This window comes from Myotis davidii, unplaced genomic scaffold (genome assembly GCF_000327345.1).
Source record: "Myotis davidii unplaced genomic scaffold, ASM32734v1 scaffold805, whole genome shotgun sequence".
NCBI classification, from domain to species: Eukaryota; Metazoa; Chordata; class Mammalia; order Chiroptera; family Vespertilionidae; genus Myotis; species Myotis davidii.
In genome coordinates, this window is record NW_006296430.1 from 228,759 (window position 1) to 236,387 (window position 7,629).

Here is a 7,629-nt window from a genome sequence, read left to right on the forward strand (position 1 = left end):
CCTGGCGCTGGAGATGTCATGCCCATCGTGTATGCCTCGGGTGACTCTGCCCTGGCGCTGGAGTTGTGCCTGCTGCAGTTCACCACACACCCTGGACGCTGGGGAGTCCATTTGCTCATAGCAGAGCCCACAGGCCTTCGGCCAGCCCTGGCCGTGCTGGTCCACCTCTCCAACCTCAGTTGCCACTCTCTGCCTGTGTGGGTGGGGGCACAGTCTCCCATGGGAGCTTTGCAGTGCCTGGCTACATGCCCGGCAAGGAGCTGCTCACCACTGTGGCTGAGGTTTTCCCCCACGTGACAGTGGCCCTGGGCTGGCCTGAGGAGGTACTGGGCAATGGCTACAAGGACCAGCTGCTCACGGATATGCTGGAGCTGAGCAAGGGCCTCTGGCAGCGTGTGTCCTTCCAGCTCCAGTCTGGGCCGCTGGGCCAGAGCACGGCCGGGGTGGTGGCCAGGTTATTGGCAGCTTCCCCCAGGGCCCCTGTCACAGTGCAGCACAGCCCTTGGGCGGGCAGCTATACATCTGTGCGGAAAGGGCTGCTGGCGGCCAGGGCCGTGGACAAGACCCAGGTCTACTACATGCTGCCCAAGAGTTATCAGGAAGACCTGCTGGCAGATAAGAAATAAACACGCTGCCTTCCTCAAAAAAAAAAAAAAATCAATGATACCAAGAGCTGGTTCTTTGAAAAGATAAAAAAGATTGATGAGCCCTAACGGGTTTGGCTCAGTGAGTAGAGCGTTGGCCTGCAGACTGAAGGGTTCCAGGTTCGATTCCAGTCAAGGGCATATATGTACCTTGGTTGCGGGCACATCCCCAGTTGGGAGTATATAGGAGGCAGCTAATTGATAATTCTCTCTCATTGATATTTCTAGCTCTCTATCTCCCTTCCTCTCTGTAAAAAGAAAAAAATCAATAAAATATATTTTTTAAAAAAGTTTGATGGACTGTTACCCAGACTCATCAAGAAACAAAGAGAGAGGACACAAATAAAATCAGAAACAAAAGAGTGAAGTAACAATTGACACCACAGAAATACAAAGGATTATAAAAACATACTATGAACAACTATATGCCAACAGGCTGGACAATGTGAATGAAATGGACAAATTCCTAGAAAAATACAATCTCCCAAAACTGAATCAGGAAGAATCAGAAAACCTGAATAGGCCAATAACAATTGAGGAAATAGAAGCAGTAATTAAAAAAAACAGCAAACAAAAGCCCGGGTCCGGATGGCTTCACAGGGGAATGTTTCCAAACATTAAAAGAAGAACTAAACACCTATACTCCTCTATTCCAAAAAATCCAAGAGAAAGGAACACTTCCAAGCTCTTTTTATGAGGCCAGCATTATCCTAATTCCAAAACCAGCTAAAGACACTACAAAGAAAGAGAATTACAGGCTAATATCCCTAATAAACATAGATGCTAAAATCCTCAACAAAATATTAGCATATACCATGACCAAGTGGGATTCATTCCAGGGATACAGGCTGGTACAATATTAGCAAGTCAATAAATATGATACATCATATAACAAATTGAAAGATAAAGATCACATGATCGTATCCATAGATGCAAAAACAACATTCAACAAAATACAACACCCAGTTATGATAAAAAAAAAAAAACACAACTCTCAGTAAAGTGGAATAGAGGGAGCTCAACATAATAAAGACCATATATGACAAACCTATAGCCAACATCACACTCAATGAGCAAAAACCACAACCATTTTCCCTAAAAACAGGAACAAGACAGAATGCCCACTTTCACCACTCCTGTTTGACATAATAGTGGAAGTGCTAGCCATAGCGATCAGACAAGCAGAAGTAAAAGGTATCCAACTGGAAAAAGAAGAAGTAAAACTGTCATTATTCGCAGATGATATGATATTGTACATAGAAAACCCTAAAGACTCCATCAAAAAACAACTAGATTTAATAAATGAACCCAAGCCAATTAATATTTGACAAAGGAGGCAAGAACATACAATGGAGTCAAGATAGTCTCTTCAATAAATAGTGTTGGGAAAATTGGACAGATAAAAAAAAAAAAAAGAAACTAGACCACCAACTTACACCATACACGAATAAACTCAAAATGTATAAAAGACTTAAATGTAAGTCAGGAAACAATAAAAATCCTAGAAGAAACCATAGGCAGCAAAATCTCAGACATCTCTCACAGCAATATGTTTATGGATACATCTTGTAGGGCAAAGGAAACAAAGGAGAAAAATAAACAAATGGAAGAACATCAAAACAAAAAGCATCTGCACAGCAAAAATACCATCAACAAAACAAAAAGGGAGACCATTGTATGGGAGAACGTATTTGGCAATGGTACATTTGATAAAGGGTTAATAGCCAAAATATATAGGGAACTCATACAACTTAACAAAAGGAAGACAAACAATCCAATTAAAAAACGATTAAAAGACCTAAATAGACACTTCTCCAAAGTGAACATATAGATGGGCAAGAGACATGAAAAAAATGCTCAAATGTTCTTCGGAGAGATGCAAATTAAGACAACAATGAGGTAGCACTTCACATCTGTCAGAATGGCTACCATCAACAAATCAACAAATGACAAGTGCTGGCAAGGATTGTGGAGAAAAGGGAACCCTAGCACACTGCTGGTGGGAACGCAGACTGGTGCAGCCATTATGGAAAACAGTATGGAGTTTCCTCAAAATATTAAATGTGGAATTGCCATTTGACCCAGTGATCCCACTTCTAGGAATATACCCTAAGAAACCCAAAATATCAATCAGGAAGAATGTATGCACTCCTCTGTCCATAGCAGCACAATTTACAATAGCTAAGATCTGGAAATAGCCCATTAGCCCATCAGTAGATGAGTGGATAAAAAAGCTGTGGTACATTTATACCATGGAATACTCTGCAGCAGTAAAAAAGAAGAATCTGTTACCCTTTGAGACAGTACGGAGGGACTGGAGAGTATCATGCTAAGTGAAATAAGTCAGTCAGAGAAAGACATGTATCACATGACCTCACTGATATGTGCAATCTAATGAACAAAACAAACTGGTGAACAAAATAGATCCAGAGACATCAAAGCATAGAACAAACTGCAGAACCTCAGAGGGAAGGCTGGGGAGGGTGAGTCAGTGGGAAGTGGTTAACCAAAAAACTTGTGTATGTATATGTGTGTGTGTGTGTGTGTGTGTGTGTGTGTGTGTGTATGCATAACCCATGGACACAGACAATAGGGTGGTGAAGGCCCAGGGTGGAGTGTAGAGGTGGGCTAGAAGGGGTCAATGGGGTTAAAAAGAGGAAATATATAATATTTTCAACAATAAAGATTTATATTTTTTAAAAGAAATTAAAACTAGGATGTTTTAAATGTTTATTAATTGAAAAAATAATAAAACCATTGCATAAATAACATGTATTATGCAAAATAATATTTTCCAGAACAAAACAAAAGTTATAATGGTCAGATGAGTGGCATTGTTCTATATTTGGCAAATCTCTAGAATGTCTGCTTTCTTAATTATGCCTCCATTTTCGATCTTTTGTGGCATGTTGTCTTGATTGAAGCAAATGGAGAGAGTTCAGCCTCCCCCAGGTATGCAGTTGGAAAATGGGACCTCGTGGCCCTGGAAGTCTGCAGAACACACTTTTTTTGTTGTTGCTAATCCTCACCTGAGGATATTTTTTCCCCCATTGATTTTTTAGAGAGAGTGGAAAGGAAGGAGGGGGGAGAGAGACACATCAATGTGAGAGAGATGGATCAATTGATTGCCTCCTGCACAAGCCCTAATCCAAGCCGAGATTGAGCCTGCAACCCAGGTACATGCCCTTGGCTGGGAATCAAACCTGGACCCTTTGTCTGTGGGACAATGTTCTAACCACTGAGCAAATGACTAGGGCTGCAGAACACACATTGACAGCTGCTGTTCTGGCCTAAGTCAAAATTTCTGCAACCCCACCAGCAGTGCTCCAGCAAAACCTGCACAGTGTTTCAACAGACTAGAGACAAATTCTATTTGAAAAGGAGTTGCTATAAGTCACATGACTCATTTGAACCCTTTTACCACTTTGAAAATACTTCAGTCATACAGGCTGTTCCTTTTTCAAACCAAAGGCTTTGACCTCATTGAACAGCATGATCTGCATGGCCCAACTCTTTCTGATGGACCTGGTCTAGGCCCTTCATTCCTAGATGGGGCATATCCAGGAGGCTGGGGAAAGGAGGTGGGATGTGGGCACAGAGAGCCAGCAACACTAAGGCTCACTCTTGGGCATGACAGTTTTCCACAGCTGCCATTTCTTAGGTTTCTCGTGTTATTCCTTCTTGCAGGAAAAAGAAAAAGAAAAAGAAAAAAAAAGATGAACTAAAAAAAACACATAATGGTTTGGAAGTCTTGCCTGAATGCAAGGTTGTGACTGTTGCAGGAGATCAGTGTGTGGTCCAACTGTGTCTTCTTGCTGCCCTCCAGCATCCCTCCTTGCTCAACTATGACTATACCCATGGAGACTAGGTTTTTCTCAGCAAAAGTGACTGGCTGTGTCGCATGACTGTAGTTGATTTTTTTGTATTTGGGTAGATAAAAGTAAAAATGTTTGTGTCTAAACACTGGCAATCTACTAATATTGATTTTGTGTACTCCCAAAGCAGGTGGAGTTTATTTTGAAAAGGAACTCCATGCTACTATGAGATAAAGTTTAAGATTAAAGGGTTTGCAAGGAGAAGAGAAATGGCCTCAGCTGTCTTTAAAATTCAGAGCCTGCAAACCAAGGCCAGAAATAAGTTTCTGGGCAGATTGTAAAATCCCAGGAAGATAGGATAAGAAGGCTGACTACTGGTATAGGGCCACCCTCCCCTATGTTCCACGGTTCCCTAGTTGTGTGCTGCCTACAAACCCAGGACCTGTCTCTTTTCTTTTGTGGGAACACACCGCCAGACCCAGCCCAGGCTTCACAGGCACAAGAAGAAACTGCTGTGGCCTTTGCTCTTGTCTTCTTTGGGCACTTATTTATTACAGGGTATTATTGTGTATAACATTGTATTGGTCACTGATTAAAGGAGGTAGTCACGGAGAAAACAAATGACTGTCACACACATGCCCTGCTCAGCAGGAGGTTATAGATGAATATGTGAATTTAACAAATAATGTGAATGCCTGTTGTGTGCTATGGAAATCAATGGGGGAGTGGACCCCTTTAACAAAAATCACTAACATAAAAAATACTTTGACAGTCCTGCTAGTGTGGCTCAGTGGTTGAGTGTAGACCCATAAACCAAGAGGTCATTGGTTCAATGCACATGCCCGGGTTGCGGGCTCAATCCCCAGTAGGGAGCATGCCAGAGGCAGCTGATCAATGATGTTTCTATCCCTCTCCCTTCCTCTCTCTCTCTCTAAAATCAAAATAATACTTTGGGGAAAAAACACTTTGACATGAATACGAGATCTATAAAAGTTTAAGCAAAAAAACTTTTAGAAACAAAAGAGGTGAAGTAACAACTGACCCTACAGAAATACAAAGGATCATTAAAAAATACTATGACACCTCTATTCCAACAAACTGGACAAATTCTCAACAAAAATGAGCAAATCACATCCAGATGAAATGGACATAGTCCTAGAAAAATACCATCTTCTACTAGTAGAACTCAATCAAGAAGAATCAGAAATCCTCAATAGGCTGATAACTAGAGATGAAGTTGAAGCAGTAATAAAAAAATAAATAAAAAAAAATAATAATAATAATAAAACTTCCAGCAAACAAAAGCCTGGTCTGGATGGCTTCACAGGGAGTTTTACCAAACATTCACAGAAGAACTAACACCTACACTCCTCAGTCTATTCCAAAAAATTCAAGAGGAAGGGACACTGCCAAGCTCTTTCTATGAAGCCAGTATTACCCTAATCCCAAAACCACATAGACACTACAAAGAAAGAGAACTACAGGCCAACTGCCCTGACCAGTGTGGCTCAGTTGCTTAAGTGTCATCCCATGCACCAAGAGGTTGCCAATTCGATTCCTGGTCAGGGCACATGACCCCCAGTGCAGGGAATGCGGGAGGTAGCCTATCAATGTTTTTCTCTCATCAATCTCTCTCTCCCTCTCCCTTCCTTTCTCTCTAAAATCAATAAAAGCACAATAAAAAATAATAGAAATCATAACTCTTAGAACACAATGGAATTAAAGTAGGAACAGATAACAGAAAGATAGCTAGAAAATGCAAAAATACTTGGAGATTAAGGAACACACTCCTAAGTAACACATAGGTCAAAAAAGAAATCTCACAAGAAATTTTGAAATATTTTGAACTGCATAAAAATGAAAATACAACTTACTAAATTTTTTAAAAATCTTTATTGTTGAGAGTATTACAGATGTTCCTCTTTTTCCCCTCTTTGCCCCCCTCCACCCGTTCCCACCCCACCCCAGGGTTTCACCACTCCATTGTCTGTGTCCATAGGTAATGCATATATGCATATAAGATCTTTGTTTAATCTCTCCCCATCTCCCCCATCCCTCTTCCCTCCGAGAATCATCAATCTGTTCCATTTCTATGCATCTGATTCTATTTTATTCACCAGTTCTGTTTATTAGGTTTCTTATTCAGTTATTTTGATTTTTTAGATTCAATTGTTGATAGACATGTATTTATTGTCTTTTTATTGTTCATATTTTTTTCTTTTTCTTTTTCTTATTCTTATTCCTCTTCTTAAAGAATACCCTTCTGGGGGAAAAAGAGACGTAATCCTTTAAACAATAAAAAGGAAAAGAAAAGAAAAGAATACCCTTCAACATTTCATGTAATACTGGTTTGGTGGTGATGACCTCCTTTAGCTTTTTCTTGTCTATGAAGTTCTTTATCTGACCTTCAATTTGAAATGATAGAAAAAATTCATCTCTTTGAATATTTCTTGCCAATCCCTTCTGTCCTGACTAGTTTCTGTGAAGAAATCAGCTGACAGTCATATGGGTGCTCCCTTGTAGGTAACTAACTGCTTTTCTCTTGCTGCTTTTAAGATTCTCTTTGTCTTTGGTGCTTAGCATTTTAATTATGATGTGTCTTGGTGTGGGTCTCTTTGGGTTCCTCTTGTTTGGGACTCTGTGTGTTTCTGGGACTTATAAGTCTATTTCTTTCACCAAGTAGAGGAAGTTTTCTGTCATTCTTCCTTTTTTAAAAAATAGTAAATCATTATATTTTAATTATTTATTGTTGAAAGTATTACTTATGTCTCTTTTTCCCCCATTGACCTCTCCCAGCCTGCTCCTGCACCCCAACCAGGTCTTCACCACCCTATTGTCTGTGTCCATTGGTTATGCTTATATGTATACAAGTTCTTTGGTTGATCTGTACTCCCCGCTACACACACACACTCCCGTACCTTCCCTCTGAGGTCTGTTCAATGTTTCTGTTTCTGGGTCTATTTTTGTTCATCAGTTTATGTTATTCAATATATTTCACAAATGAGTGAGATCATGTAATACTTATCTTTCTCCAACTGGTTTATTTCACTTAGCATAATGTTCTCCAGATCCATCCATGCTGTTGCAAATGCTAAGAGTTCTTTCTTTTTTACAGCAGCGTAGTATTCCATTGTGTAGATGTACCACTGGTTTTTTATTTAACCATTCTC

General features: G+C 40.2%; 1 pseudogene; it reads left to right on the top strand.

Moving 5' to 3' along the window:
- Window positions 1-626, top strand: part of LOC102754181 — a 1,727-nt pseudogene extending 1,101 nt beyond the window's left edge.
- Window positions 627-7,629: the final 7,003 nt, after the last annotated feature.